At 48.7% G+C, this 14,774-nt stretch overlaps 1 protein-coding gene and 1 long non-coding RNA gene across 4 annotated transcripts in view; one reads left to right on the forward strand and one right to left on the reverse strand.

Moving 5' to 3' along the window:
• The window catches only part of LOC140392768 (uncharacterized), a 42,241-nt gene extending 28,839 nt beyond the window's left edge, over window positions 1–13,402 (forward strand). Inside the window, exon 2 of the long non-coding RNA XR_011935422.1 lies at window positions 10,909–13,402. This is a non-coding gene — a long non-coding RNA (uncharacterized lncRNA). The remainder of the gene's footprint in view (window positions 1–10,908) is intronic.
• Window positions 1–14,774, reverse strand: part of LOC140392767 (forkhead-associated domain-containing protein 1-like) — a 279,760-nt gene that overhangs the window by 122,964 nt on the left and 142,022 nt on the right. The gene's annotated exons all lie outside the window — the stretch shown is intronic.

Genomic DNA, 14,774 nt, shown 5'->3' on the forward strand with positions numbered 1-14,774 from the left:
GCTTGGGCGATGTTGTGGAGCGGTGGGCGGTCGTGAGGGGCTGGCCGGTGTTGGGGGCTGGGTGGTATGGGGGTGGGCATTGTGGAGGCAATGGGCTCGATCTAGAAGCAACGACAGTAATTGGGAGGGGAGAAGCATCATTCAAATTTCTGCAGTTTCCACCGGCCATGTCAATGATTAACCTCATCCCTCCTAAGGCTTTGGGTAATTGGGATTGACTCGTCCACCAATAGGAAAGAACACAGCCCTGTCATAGAGAAAGGAAATCTTGCCTTCCCCACCCCAGCCGCTCCCCTCCATTACTGCAGCTGCCCCTCCCCCAGCTTCATCTTTTGAACCCAAATGCTATCCACCCCTCACTCTCTATAAAGCCCAAATGTGTCCAACGTGATGAGGGAGACAGAAAAAGGAGCCAGCACTACACAGCAGGCCTGACTTTAGAGAGGCAGATTGGGAGAGGCTGGAAAAAGAGGCAGGAAGAGTTTGGACATTTTTGTGGCTGCGGGCATGTCAAGATGCCCGCAAAGTGCTGATTATTATGTGGCTAAATATAGCAGGAAAGTTTGTTTAGGAAGATCCCACAGACAGCAATGAGATGGTGAGTGCCCAGTTAAATTAAATTGTCTGTGAAACACCATGGGATGATGCGATGCTGCGAAGGACAATAGATAAATGCAACCTCTGTTGTGGTCGTGGTGTCGATGGGCATTTCAGAGGATCTGAGGGGAGTTCCTTGTGGCTCAGTGGGTAGTGCCACTGCCTCGGAGCCAGAAGCTCTGGATTCAAGTCTCATTCTTGTTGGTGGCGGAAGGAATGTTCGTGCTGCGGTTCACATGGGTTGAGAATTAGCCTGCTAATCCTCACTTTTGCTCATTTCGGAAAAGGTGAGCGCAGATCGACAACCAAACAAACAATGATCCAAGCAAGATTTTTCTGGTGCGAGTTAAGCGATACCTTCAAAGGTTATTACTGGTATGTGTTACACTCATATGAACTGGGTGCTATGGTGATAAGAACAGCTGTTACTTTGTGGCGACAGGGCACCAATACAGTCAGGATATTTTCAGGAAATAGAATGTAAATTCTAGGAGTTAAGTGTGGTTGCTGGGATGACTGGCAGTGGGGAGGCATGTAACGGCCAGTCGCACTTCAGGCAACTCCCGGCCCTTCGGGTTTTTCTGTCTGTTTTTCGAGGAATTTTCAGGATCTAACCCGACGGCCCGGTGGAGCAAACAAAAATGAATTGGGGGGTGTTGAGGTCGACGGCAAAGAGAGGCAGAGGGGGAAATTACAAGTGTGATGCACCATCAATTACACATGAGGCAAGTTTAGGAAACAAAGTAATGGTTTTAATACTCTAAGATTTTTGGGTCCACCGAACGTTAAGGTCAGTCTTCGGAGAAGGCATTGGAAGTCTCGGCCTAATAAAAGGGGAGCGCCGAGATAGGGAAGGACGTAGAGTTTAAAGTTAACGTACTCTACATCACGTATCGCAAGAGCTGCGACACAGTACCCCCGGACCTCAAGAGTGTGATCCGGAAGCCAGGGAGATTGTCTGGGACGCAGGAGAAATTCGGAGGGAGCAGCATCTTACTGTATCCAGATGGATGAAGCTGTCCGTGCTCCCGGAGTCGAATAAGCAGCTCGTCTCGTGCCCATTGATCCGAATGGTCATCATGGAGTTCTTGAGATGACGGGGCCGGGAGTGGTCGAGGGTGACGGAGGCGAGCTGCGGAAGGTGGCTGGTCTGGTCGGTGGTAGCGGGTTGCATCGAAGATGGCGGCCAAGATGGCGGCCCCCACGAGTCACACGTGGCGGGTCGTGTAGAAGATAGCGGCCCACACAAGTCGCACGTGGCGGGTCGCGTCGGAGATGGCGAACAAGATGACAGACTCCACGGGTCGCACGAGGCGGATGACATGTTAGAAGGGGGCTGTCCCGACAGGCAAGATACCATGCAGCGGGGTTTGGACGTTTTAGGCCAGGCCTGGCAGACTTTTGCAAAGTGGCCCTTCTTAAGGCACTCACTGCAGGTCACGTTCCGAGCTGGGCATCGTTGTCTGGAGTGCTGACCCTGGCCGCAGAAGTAGCAGGACGGTCCCCTGGCATTGGCGGGCTGCCGCGCGACACAGGCTTGTGACACCCCCGGATCGGGTGATGGCTGCGCCCAGGATGCCCACGAGGATGCCGCGTGGTCGGGCGTGAAGGGATCTATATTCTGGAAGGCCACTTCCAGGGAGCTGGTGAGCCGCACCAAGTCGTTTAGGTCGAGGGTACCCCCTTCGAGCAGGCGCTGACGGATGTAGTCAGACCTAACGCTGGCCACATAGGCGTCCCGGATCAGGAGCTCGGTATGTTGAGCAGATGTTACTGCCTGGCAGCTACAATTCCGGGCGAGTACCCGCAGGTCATGCAGGAACTCGGCCAAAGATGCTCCTGGGCGCTGACGCCTCATGGCGAGGAGGTGCCAGGCGTACACCTCGTTTACCGCCCTCACGTAACTGCCCTTTGAGGAGTGTAATCGCCTCGTCGTACGTGGCCGCGTCTCTGATGAGGGTAAATATTCGTTGGCTCACCTGGGCGTTGAGGACCTGAAGCTTGTGCTCCCCTGAGACGGCGCCAGTGGAGGAATCGAGGTAGGCCTCGAAACAGCTTAGCCAATGCTGGAAGATCACGTTGGCGTCGGCTGCCTCTGGGTCCAGGTCCAATCGCTCAGGCTTGAGTGACTTATCCACCGTAGTATCTTAGAGTATTAAATTAATGCACCATCAATTACACACGAGGCAAGTTGTAGGAAACAAAGTAATGGTTTTAATACTCTAAGATGTAGCCTGTCTGCTGCTGAACCCAGACTGGAGACAGGGCTACAGATCAGTCAACTATATACAACACCCAGTGGGGCGGAGCCACAGAAGAACAATATATAACACAGTGAGTAACAATGGAACAAACAGTAACAGAGAATATATACAGCGCTGTAAGTAACAGTGGAACAACAGGGGAACTACAATAACAGTGGTTCACCACAAAGTGCTGAGCCCAAACAAGGATTCAACAAAGGTGCCGGGGGGGGCGTGGCGGGCGGGGAAGGGATTACACCCTTCACCCTTAAAGTGATGGTGGGAGTGAAGGCAAATGGAGTGGAGATGTTCGGTGGGGAGATGGGGAGATGGATGAGCATTTTCAGAGGCCTGGCCAGGAAATGAGGGTATCATTTAAAGCAATGTTGGAGAAGGCTTTGGGCCCGGTCCAAGGAGCAGCTGGGCAAGACGGCTAAGGCGGTAGGCGAGCAGGCTGAGAAGTTGAAGGGCGTGGAGGAGGCCTTGTCTCAGCACGAGAACTGACTTGCGCCATTGGAAGCTGAAATGGCAATTGTCAGCAACAGAGATAAGGGCCTCAAGGCAAAACTTGATGATGTGGAGAACAGGTCCAGGCGCATGAACCTGAGGCCGGTGAGTCTCCCGGACGGAGTCGAGGGCTCAAGGCCGACCGTATACTTCTCTGCAAAGTTCTCTCAGCTGATTTAGGCGGGAACTGAAGAACATAGATTGGGAGCGTATGTTGAGGGTAAATCAACATCTGACATGTGGGAGGCTTTCAAATGTCAGTTGAAAGGAATTCAGGACCGGCATGTTCCTGTGAGGAAGAAGGATAAATATGGCAAATTTTGCGATCCTTGGATAACGAGGGATATTGTAGGCCTCGTCAAAAAGAAAAAGGAGGCATTTGTCAGGGCTAGAAGGCTGGGAACAGATGAAGCCTGTGTGGAATATAAGGAAAGTAGGAAGGAACTTAAGCAAGGAATCAGGAGAGTTAAAAGGGGTCACAAAAAGTCATTGGCAAATAGGGTTAAGGAAAATCCCAAGGCTTTTTACACGTACATAAAAAGCAAGAGGGTAGCCCAGGGAAACGGTTGGCCCACTGAAAGACAGGGGAGGGAATCTATGTGTGGAGCCAGAGGAAATGGGGCGAGGTACTAAATTAATACTTTGCATCAGTATTCACCAAAGAGAAGGAATTGGTAGATGTTGAGTCTGGCGAAGGGTGTGTAGATAACCTGGGTCACATTGAGATCCAAAAAGACAAGGTGTTGGGCATCTTGAAAAATATTAAGGTGGATAAGTCCCCAGGGCCTGATGGGATCTACCCCAGAATACTGAAGGAGGCAAGAGAGGAAATTGCTGAGGCCTTGACAGAAACCTTTGGATCCTCACTGTCTTCAGGTGATGTCCCGGACGACTGGAGAATAGCCAATGTTGTTCCTTTGTTCAAGAAGGGTAGCAACATAGATGACCAGCAGCAGCAACCCGGGGGGGGGGCACGGTTTTGTGAAGGGGAGGTCGTGTCTCACTAACTTGATAGAGTTTTTCGAGGAGGTCACAAAGCTGATTGATGCAGGTAGGGCAGTGGATGTTGTCTATATGGACTTCAGTAAGGCCTTGACAAGGTCCCTCATGGCAGACTGGTACAAAATGTGAAGTCACACGGGATCAGAGGTGAGCTGGCAAGATGGATACAGAACTGGCTAGGTCATAGAAGGCAGAGAGTAGCAATGGAAGGATGCTTTCTAATTGGAGGGCTGTGACCAGTGGTGTTCCACAGGGATCAGTGCTGGGACCTTTGCTCTTTGTAGTATATATAAATGATTTGGAGGAAAATGTAACTGGTCTGATTAGTAAGTTTGCGGACAACACAAAGGTTGGTGGAATTGCGGATAGCGATGAGGACTGTCAGAGGATACAGCAGGATTTAGATCGTTTGGAGACTTGGGCGGAGAGATGGCTGATGGAGTTTAATCCGGACAAATGTGAGGTAATGCATTTTGGAAGGTCTAATGCAGGTAGGGAATATACAGTGAATGGTAGAACCCTCAAGAGTATTGACAGTCAGAGAGATCTTAGTGTACAGGTCCACAGGTCACTGAAAGGGGCAACACAGGTGGAGAAGGTAGTCAAGAAGGCATACGGTATGCTTGCCTTCATTGGCCGGGGCATTGAGTATAAAAATTGGCAAGTCATGTTGCAGCTATATAGAACCTTAGTTAGGCCACACTTGGAGTATAGTGTTCAATTCTGGTCGCCACACTACCAGAAGGATGTGGAGGCTTTAGAGAGGGTGCAGAAGAGATTTACCAGGATGTTGCCTGGTATGGAGGGCATTAGCTATGAGGAGCGATTGAATAAACTTGATTTGTTCTCATTGGAACGAAGAAGGTTGAGGGGCGACCTGACAGAGGTCTACAAAATTATGAGGGGCACAGACAGAGTGGATAGTCAGAGGCTTTTCCCCAGGGTAGAGGGGTCAATTACTAGGGGGCATAGGTTTAAGGTGCGAGGGGCAGGGTTTAGAGGAGATGTGTGAGGCAAGTTTTTTTACACAGAGGGGTGGGTGCCTGGAACTCGCTGCCGGAGGAAGTGGTGGAAGCAGGGACAAGAGTGACATTTAAGGGGCATCTTGACAAATACATGAATAGGATGGGAATAGAGGGATACGGATCCCGGAAGTGTAGAAGATTTTAGTTTAGACGGGCAGCATGGTCGGCGCAGGCTTGGCGGGCCGAAGGGCCTGTTCCTGTGCTGTACTTTTCTTTGTTCTTTGTTCTTTGATAAGCGGCGAGCTGGTTTTTGCTGCACCATAGCTGGACAGGGCGCACCGACTGGGCCTTGAGGCGGAAGCCACGACCAAATGGGCCACCGCCTATGGATATAAGCAGAGGCCATGGCCTTGCCAAACTTTCAATATTACTATTAGGTGGCCAATATTGACAAAGTGCCATGTTAAAAATTTGGAGGCAACTCCGTCAACATTTCAATTTGAAGGTTGCCTCAAGGCTCACCCCAATCTATGGGTACCAGCTATTCGAGCCTGCTAGGTAATATGAAATTTAGGGAGTGGAAGGAAAAGAGGTCGGAGAAGGTGGGAGATTTATTTTTAGAGGGACGGTTCGCTAGCCTGGGGGAACTGAAGGAGAAATATGGGCTCGTGGGTGCTGATGGGTTCAGGAACCTCCAGGTACGTAGCTGGGCAAAAGGTACTTTCCAGCCTTCTCGGTGAAACAGCCTTCTACCTTGCTCGAGTGGAATTTATCCTGCTCAGGGTCGGGGATGGCCAATATGCCAGGCATATACCAGCGGATAGTAGGGGAGGAGACGTGCTCAGTCAGGGTGTGAAAGCAAAGTGGGCAGAAGAGCTGGGGCTGATTTTGGAGGAGGAGGATTGGAGTGAGGCACTGAGGAGGGTGAACAAGACCTCGTCCTGTGTGAGGCTAAAAGTAGTGTTTCGAGCATACATCATGAAGGCTAGAATGAGTTGGTTTTTCGATGGGGTGGAGGATGTTTAGGGGGCCGGCGTACCACGCGCACATGTTCTCGTCATGCTCAAAGCTGTTGGCCTCCTGGAGGTCCTTTTTCGACACAATGTCGGCAATTGTGGGCATTGGGTTGGAGCCTTGCCCATTAGTTGCGACTTTTGGTGTTGCGGTGGTGCCGGAGCTCCGGACCAGGGCAGACATCCTGGCCTTTGCCACGCTGGTGGCAAAGAGGATGATCCTCTTGGGCTGAAGGTCGATTATATTGCCAAGCGCCTCGGAGTGTCTGGGTTACTTGGTGGCGATTTTCCACCTCGAGTAGGTCAGGTTTACTGTGAGAGGATCAGTGGAAGAGTTTTACCGTGGATGGCGGCCGTTTATAATATACGTTAAAGAGTTGGTCACTGTTAGTTGTTGGGGTGAGAGGATAGGGTGGGGTTTAGTGGTGGGATTAGATTGTTGTATGGAAACTGGGGGGTGGGGGGTGTTCTTCCAGTTTAGCTGTTATTCTGTGTTATTTTTTTTTAAAAAATTTTGAGTACCCAATTCATTTTTCTTCCCAATTAAGGGGCAATTTAGTGTGGCCAATCCACCTGCCCTGCACCTCTTTGCGTTGTGGGACCCACGCAGACACAGGGAGAATGTGCAAACACCATACGGACAGTGACCGGGGCCAGGATTGAACCCGGGACCGCGGCTCCGTGCTGCCCTGTTATTCTGTGTTATCGTATGTTTTGGATAAAAATTGCTAAAAATTATAATAAAAATATTTCCAAAAAATAAAGTGTGGTTGCTGGGAGCCAAGTCATTCCTGGAACTAGGTGTAGCTTCCAGGAGTTAAGTGCTTTTACCAATATTGCAGGATTTGGGGAAAAAGGTGTGCCAGCAGCTGAACCGCAGCAGTAGGAAAAGGAAGAACTACCAGTGATATTGAAGACTGATGCCAGCCAGTGTCACCAATTAGATTTAGGGGCTGATTTAGAATCGATGTGAAGATGATCTTCTGCACACTGAGCGAGCGACGTGTGGCATGGACCAACCAACGAGTGATGCCGCAGAAGCAAAAAGACTTTGGGGGTGAATTTGTGCTCAAGTTGGCTGTGAGCGTAAATGGCGACGGGGCACAAAACCTCACGAAAGTGGGGATATTCTCGCTGGCAGGATCTCGTTGCCCAATTTTCCCCACCGGTGACATAATGAGGTTCCCGATGGAATGTCCTTTAAATACATTTGAATGAATTTGCATATTATTAAAGGGCCTCGCCCCCACATGATTTCCCAACCCCCCCCTCCTCACGGAATACATTCACTACAGTTTTATGAAGATGGGAAACAGTCAAGGGGATCCTGCCAGTGGTGCCAAGGTAAGTATAGTCCGCGGAGCGGTGGAACACGTACCCTGGCACAGGTTAGCACTGCAATGTTACACTGCTAGGTTGGCTGTGCCAACCTGGTACTACAAGCCTGTGTTCATCTGACAGTGGCAACTTGGGCCATCAGGTAATGCCAGGGGTGTGCCTTCTGGGGAGCCCAATTAGAAGTGATGGGGTTCCTATTATGTATGATGGGGGGGTGGGGAAAGAGGGCCGAGGCATTTGAAAGAGGGGCCTTGGCAGTGACAGGGGCCAGTGGGGGAAGCTTGTAGTGAGTGGGGGGGGGGCGCCTGCAATACTGCCATAGTGATTGGGGGGGTTTGGGGGAGGGAGGTGCCCCCAATAATTGTGCGGTGGGGGGGAAGTGGGGAGGGTCCCCGATATCTTCGTGATGGGGTGGGGTGGAGGATGTTTAACCTCAGTATTGATTGGGGCGGCGCTTAAAGAAGGCTCCCCGGTCTCTATCGAGCCCCGCCCCGCCAAACCAACGGTGTGAACCATGCCCCCCCCCTTTTTTCTGACATGGTGGCTGTCTGACAACTCTTCAGTGCATCTAGAGGGATACACGCAGGTGTTCAGTCTGAGCCACACCCAGACAAATTACGGAAAAATCCCACCCTTTGATTCCTAGGGAGAGCTTGGAGTTCACAACCTGGGTTTAGGGCCCAGAAAACTGAAGGTGTGACCACTAATGGACGAGTGATTAAATTGGGAACGCTCAAGAGTTAGGAGGAGGATAGATATTTCAGAGGGTTTATGGGGCTTGAGGAGGTCACAGAGATCGGTGAGGCCAAGGAGGGATTTGAAATCAGGGATGAGAATTTTAAAATCAGGACCCTGTCTAAATGGGCGCCAATGTAGGTCAGCAAGTGGGGTTGAAAGGGGAAGTGACTTGGTGTGAGTGGATACAGAGAGAACGTTTCCTCCTGTGCGGAAGTGCATAACTAGAGGACATCAATATAAGATGGTCACCGGAAATTCCAACAGGGATATCAAAAGAAACTTCCTCACCCAATGAAATGTAAGGATGTGGAGCTTGCTACCACAGCCAGCGGTTGAAGCAAATTGTACAGATGCACTAAAGGGAACCTAGACACGCATGAGGGAAAATACAATGGTAGATTCAGGTGAGAAAATATGGGAGGTTCGAGTGGAGCATAATCACTGGTGTGGACTGATTGGCTTGATTGCCCTGTGATTGTGTTGTACGTCCTATGTAATGTAATCCTTGGTTGGCGCTGAGCTAGCTTATTTCAGTCACTTGTAGGCGCTAGCATCAGCCTCACTGCTCCTGGATAATGGATGGCAAACCAGCCAGAGTTCCTGTTTGTGATCATTATCCCATAACTCCCACTAGAAAACCCGCATGTGCAGATGACAGGTGGGGACAGGATCAGGATGAGCTGTAATGCCTGTTGCTGCTCAATAGTCCGTGGGCCCGATTCTCCAGGCCCCCCAGCCGCGTGTTTCTCGGTGGCGCGCCATTGAAGCCACCCCACACTGCCAGGAATCCCAGAGCGGGGGTGCGCTGCTGGCAGGAATAGGGAATTCCAATGGCTGGATAATTCTGGCCCTTCAAACCAAACTGCCTGGGCTCTCACTCAAAAAACGAATACTTGGATGTATTAATATTAGGATAGTTGGTGTTGAACCTCTGGGCTGTGGCAGGGCTTCAGCAGGCGAGGGGATTAAACTAGGGCTGGGGTTGCGATGCTGGGGGGGGGGGATAAGGGAGATGTTGTTTAAAATCTCTTTTGGTTACCCGGTGTTAGTGCCAAACTCTCCTCGGTCTGCCACAGTGCAGGTTGAGTATCCTCCCTCTATTGTGGGCTGTTTCCTGTGCCGGCAGGATTGTCGTATGAGGAGAAATTGGGTTGACTGGGCCTATATTTACTGGGGTTTAGAAGAATGAGAGGAGATCTCATTGAAACGTATAAAAATCTGGCAGATTGGACGCAGGGATGATGCGTCCCCAGGCTGGGAGGTCTACAACAAGGTGGTACAATCTCAGGCCATGAGTTAGGCCATTTAGGACGGAGACGAAGATAAATTTATTCACTCAGGGGGTGGCGAACCTGTGGAATTCTCTACCATATAAGGCTGTTGATCCCAAATCACTGAATGTATTCAAGAAAGAAAAAGATAGAGTTCTATTATTAGATATCAAAGTGTCAAGGTGTAAGGGGAGAGCGGGAGTATAGTGTTGAGATAGAGGATCTGTCATAATCACAATGAATAGTGGAACAGGCTCAATATTTTCTATGTGCCCATCAAGCACTCCTTGTTCTGGTACATGTTTGATACAAAGGTATGTACTTTTACACTGTCCATCAAGCATTCCATGGTCAGATTCAGCATGGGTTAGATACAGCGCAATGCTCCCTCTACTCTGTCCATCAAGGTGTCCAAGGTCTGATACAGCACAAGTTTAAAAAAAAATGCACAATACCCAATTCATTTTTTCCAAATAAGAGTCAATTTAACGTGCCCAATCCACCTACCTTGCACATCTTTGGGTTGTAGGGCCGAAACCCACTCAAACACGGGGAGAATGTGCAAAGTCCACATGGACAGTGACCCAGAGCCGGGATCAAACCGTGCTGCCCAAGATACAGCACAAGTTTGATGTAAAGATATGCTCCCTTTATATTGCCCATAAAGTGCTCTTGAGTCAGACACAGGACAGGTTAGATAGGTCTGTTACTCTGACCCAAATAAACGTCTCTGTTCAATACTGCATCAGTGTGGCATTTTCCCTTTTCCATCCCTGTTGTGACCCTGTGACTGAAGTGAGAATGCCAATTGGAGCAAGAAAGTCCACGGCGGCATGGCGGCACAGTGGTTAGCACTGCTGCCTCGCACTGCCAGGGACCCGAGCTTGATTCTGGCCTTGGGTGATCCCCATATCTGTGTGGGGTTTCTCCCACAGTCCATAGATGTTCGGTGGATTGGCCATGGTCAATGCGCAGGGTTATGGGGATGGGGCAGGGAGTGGGCCTAGGTAGAGTACTCTTTTGGAGGGTCAGTGCAGACTCGATGGGCCGAACGGCCTCCTTCTGCACTGTAGGGATTCTCTGGATAAACCAGATTGCGCTGACCCAAACTTGGTTTCTGCTAGACATGTAAAAGTAGTAGAAAAGTATGTAAGACATTTTAATTCAGATCCAGGAATAAAAACCGAGCATCTGAAGGCTGCAGAGACTAATCTCAGCATATTTCTCCCCTCAGGCAGATCATGATGGGCGAGTCAATTTCGAAAAAGACGTAATAAAGACCTCAGCAAGAGCAAGGGTGCCTTGCTTGGATGATTTCCTGCTGTTGCATTAATGATAGTGTCTAGACTGATACATCGGAAAAAGCAGGTCTGAATACGAAAGCATGAAATACACGCTGGAAGGCAGAGTGTACGCCTGCACTAATAGCGAAATGCTGCCCCTTGGTCAAACAGTAGCACAATAGCAGAGGGTTGAACAGATTGTAAAACTCAAGCAAAATATTGCAGATTAAATCTGAAATTGAAACACTGGAAAACTTCAGAAGGTTCAGTAGTATCTGTGGAGAGGTTCACGGACGAGGTTTTCCGGCCCCGACACTGGCAGGCATTGGCCTGTGACGATGAGCACCAGTGTCGGGGCTGGGAAACCTTGTCCAATGTGTCACGCCAATCTGAAATGTCAACTATTTCCCTCTCCACAGATGCTGCCTGACCTGCCGGCTTTATCCAGAATTTTCCATTTTCATTTCTTCCAAGGTTTGCTCGCTGCCAGCCAGCCTGCCTCTAATTGAAATATGACCACATGGGGCTGAATCTCCACACCTGCCATGCTCGGGAACGGAGGCGGACGGGGCCTGAAAAAACCAACGCTGGCCAGCGTGCCAGTTTCCCGACCTTATTCTTGGCAGTGGACATTTTTACCGAGGTGGAGTACGGGTTGTCAGGCCCTTTCTGCCTGCCTGAGTGTTGGTGCAATCAATGGACTGGCTGCTGAAACTGCTTTTTCATTTCAAGTCTTAAAAAGATTGGTGAGCGGACACCTCCACATTGAAGCAGCAGTTACTTGGCATTTACTGCAGCCTGCTATTCTCTCTCAAGTAAGAAGGTCTCTGCTGGACCACACCCAGCTTCAAGAGCTCGCCAACCACAGGAAACCCATTTCCATGTCAATTTATGCCTCTGTGAAAGGTCTAAAGATTACCTGTGGGTTCAGGAACCAGAAACAGTCCTGACTCCTGTTCCCCAGCCCGAGAGGGAAAATTCAGCTCAAGTGGTCAAAGTTCCCCCCTAAATCTCTCCGACTCACTCTTTCTTCCTTTAAGATGTTTCTTAAAACCCACTTTTACGACCAAGTTTCTGATTATCTGCCCTAATCTCACTTTATGTGGATTGGGGTCTAATTTTGCTTCATAATACTCCTATGGAGCATCTTGGGATGTTTCATTACATTAAAGGTGCTGTATCTATCCGTGTGGAGTTTGCACATTCTCTCCGTGTCTGCGTGGGTCTCACCCCCACAACCCAAAAAGATGTGCAGGGTAGGTGGATTGGCCTCGCTAAATTGACCCTTAATTGGGAAAAAACAATTGGGTACGCTAAGTTTATTGAAAAAAAGGTGCTGTATAATTAACTGTTATTGTTGAGCGAGTGTGGTATTTTGGGCTCCAGCATTCTTGGTAGGCACTTTCAATGGACTTTGGAAGATATGCTTTTGTGGTTTAAAAAAACAAAACATGTTTTATTATTCCAACATCCCCACCATGACCCACAAAGTTCCTTGACAATGTGATCCTCCTTTCTGCCCATCGCTGAGCTGGCAAAAGCCGACCGCTTTTACCTGACAGAATTTAAATTAGGGCCCTGTGTACAATTAATATTAATACAGAGATTAGGGAGAGAAGTCTGGAAACCCAAACCAGATTCAGCTCAGCTCTGCATCACAGCCTGTCCAGGTGTCACACAAATGGTCATTCGACAGTACAGTGTAAGGGTCTTTCCTGCTGATTCCCTTATTTCCCCTTTCTTTATTTTTGCTGTTATCATTTTTGATCCACGGATGCTTAATGGACATGTGTCTTTAAGTCAAGAAACCGAGAGGAGGAGGAATTTAAGAAGTTGCAACATAGGATATGGTGCTGCTAGCTTTGGACAGCAAGACCCAGACTTTTCGACATCCGAGAGATGGGGTCGGGCGCGGTTCGAGTGATTTGCTGGTGGCCAACGAATTGGCCAAAAGGTGATATTCATCCCAGTAACATGTGGTGATCGGGTCCTACTCGAGTAGAATAATCTTCAGAGACCCAAGAAGCAGAGTTTTGACCTAGTCACGCTAGGACAAGGACCTGCTCCCCCTCTTTTCTCTCTCTCTCTCTCTCTTTCCAGAAAGGCTGTGAGTTATTGTTTCTCTGAAACTGCAGAGACCTGAATTAATCTACAGTGAAACCATTACAGACTGCAAACAGAGACCTGGATCGGAAAGCTTACTTTGAAGGAAGTACTGCTTAAAGACAACCATCTAAAACAAAGACTCTTTGCCCTTTTGCTTATTATTTCCACCCCTTTCCTCCCCACTGTTTTTGTCTGTCTGGTGTGTGTATGTATAGAGGATGGGAGCAAGTTAAAGTGGGGAAATTAGGACTTAGGTAATAGTTAACCATTTATATTTGCTGAATATTTAATTATAGTTCTTGTTATAAATAAAAATGTAATTGCATTTAAATTTACAAACCTGACGACTGTAATTATTGGGCAGTTAAGGGCCAAAGACTTTGAGTATTTTTCTAAGAATTATTGGTTGATTCAATTGTGTTGCGAACTCCAGGTCAAGTGGGGCTACACTTGATCACGCACTAGCCCACGGTATCGCAACAACAGATACAATGTACTCAGAGCTCCCAGCAAATCATAGAATCATAGAATCCCTTCAGTGCAGAAGGAGGCCATTCAGCCCTATCCCCGTAAACCCACCAAACCTTTGGAAACTAAGGGGCAATTGATCATGGCCAATCCACCCAACCTGAAAATCTTTGGACTGTGGGAGGAAACCGGAGCACCCAGAGGAAACCCAAGCAGACACGGGGAGAAAATGCAAACTCCACACAGTCACCCGAGGTCGGAATCGAACTCGGGTCCATGGTGCTGTGAGGCTAACCACTCTGCCACCGTGCTGCCTCATGGACAATATTAACGTTGCGATATCTGGAAAATACATTTAATAACTTTGGATTTTAGGGGTTATAACAGGGGAAGTTAAGATTGTTACTGTCAAAAATTCTGATGTAGCTACATTATGATTGGATAGAGTGTGCTTAGGGACAATACTGAAATTAGGTAGGAAAATACTAAGATAAGGTGAATGGTGAGTTACAGAAGTAGGAAATAGCTGATGACAAAAAGGAGGAATTTCAGCCAATTTTCCTGATCATTTCCCCTCCAAACAGAAAGATCAGATAAAAGGGGTGGAGACTCAAAGGCAAAAATGTAAGTCAGCTGTTCTTATAACTTCCCACCTTCTTTTCCAAATCATTCACTGGCGAGTGCCTGAGTGCAGAGGTGCCCAGAGAATGTGATGCTGTAGTTAGCCTTGTGCTACTGCAGTAGAGGGGGCCCTCGAGAGTCCCAGTGTCAGGGCACAAATTGAAAATAAAGCTATTTAAGAAAATTACAGTGCTGCCTACCAGCCCCACCTCATCCACAAGAACTTCAGATGGAATTGAAACTTTCTGATCATCCATTTCTATCAGTAGCGAGACATTTCTGACATCTGGGGCCGAATATGCATCTGCAGGTTCAGCTTCGGACAGCAACGTCCGGTGCTTTTGGGGCTTAACCGGAGCAGTATGTTTTTGGTGTTGGGTTGAAATTTTATGGCCCTGTCACAGAGCGGGCAGAGCTGGAAAATGCGGCGAGCCATTCAAATGTCCATTGACATTGGCGGATGCGGAAAATCCCGCTAACAAAATTCCACCCACGTAGCTGGACTAATGATCCAAAGAACTGAAGTTTAAACCCCAACATGTCCATCTGCGAATTTGAATTCAGTTCAGAAAATAAAAAGCTTGTGACAGTAAATGTGACAGGAAAACTGCCAGACTTTCTT

This window comes from Scyliorhinus torazame, chromosome 16, assembly GCF_047496885.1.
Source record: "Scyliorhinus torazame isolate Kashiwa2021f chromosome 16, sScyTor2.1, whole genome shotgun sequence".
Lineage (NCBI taxonomy): Eukaryota > Metazoa > Chordata > Chondrichthyes > Carcharhiniformes > Scyliorhinidae > Scyliorhinus > Scyliorhinus torazame.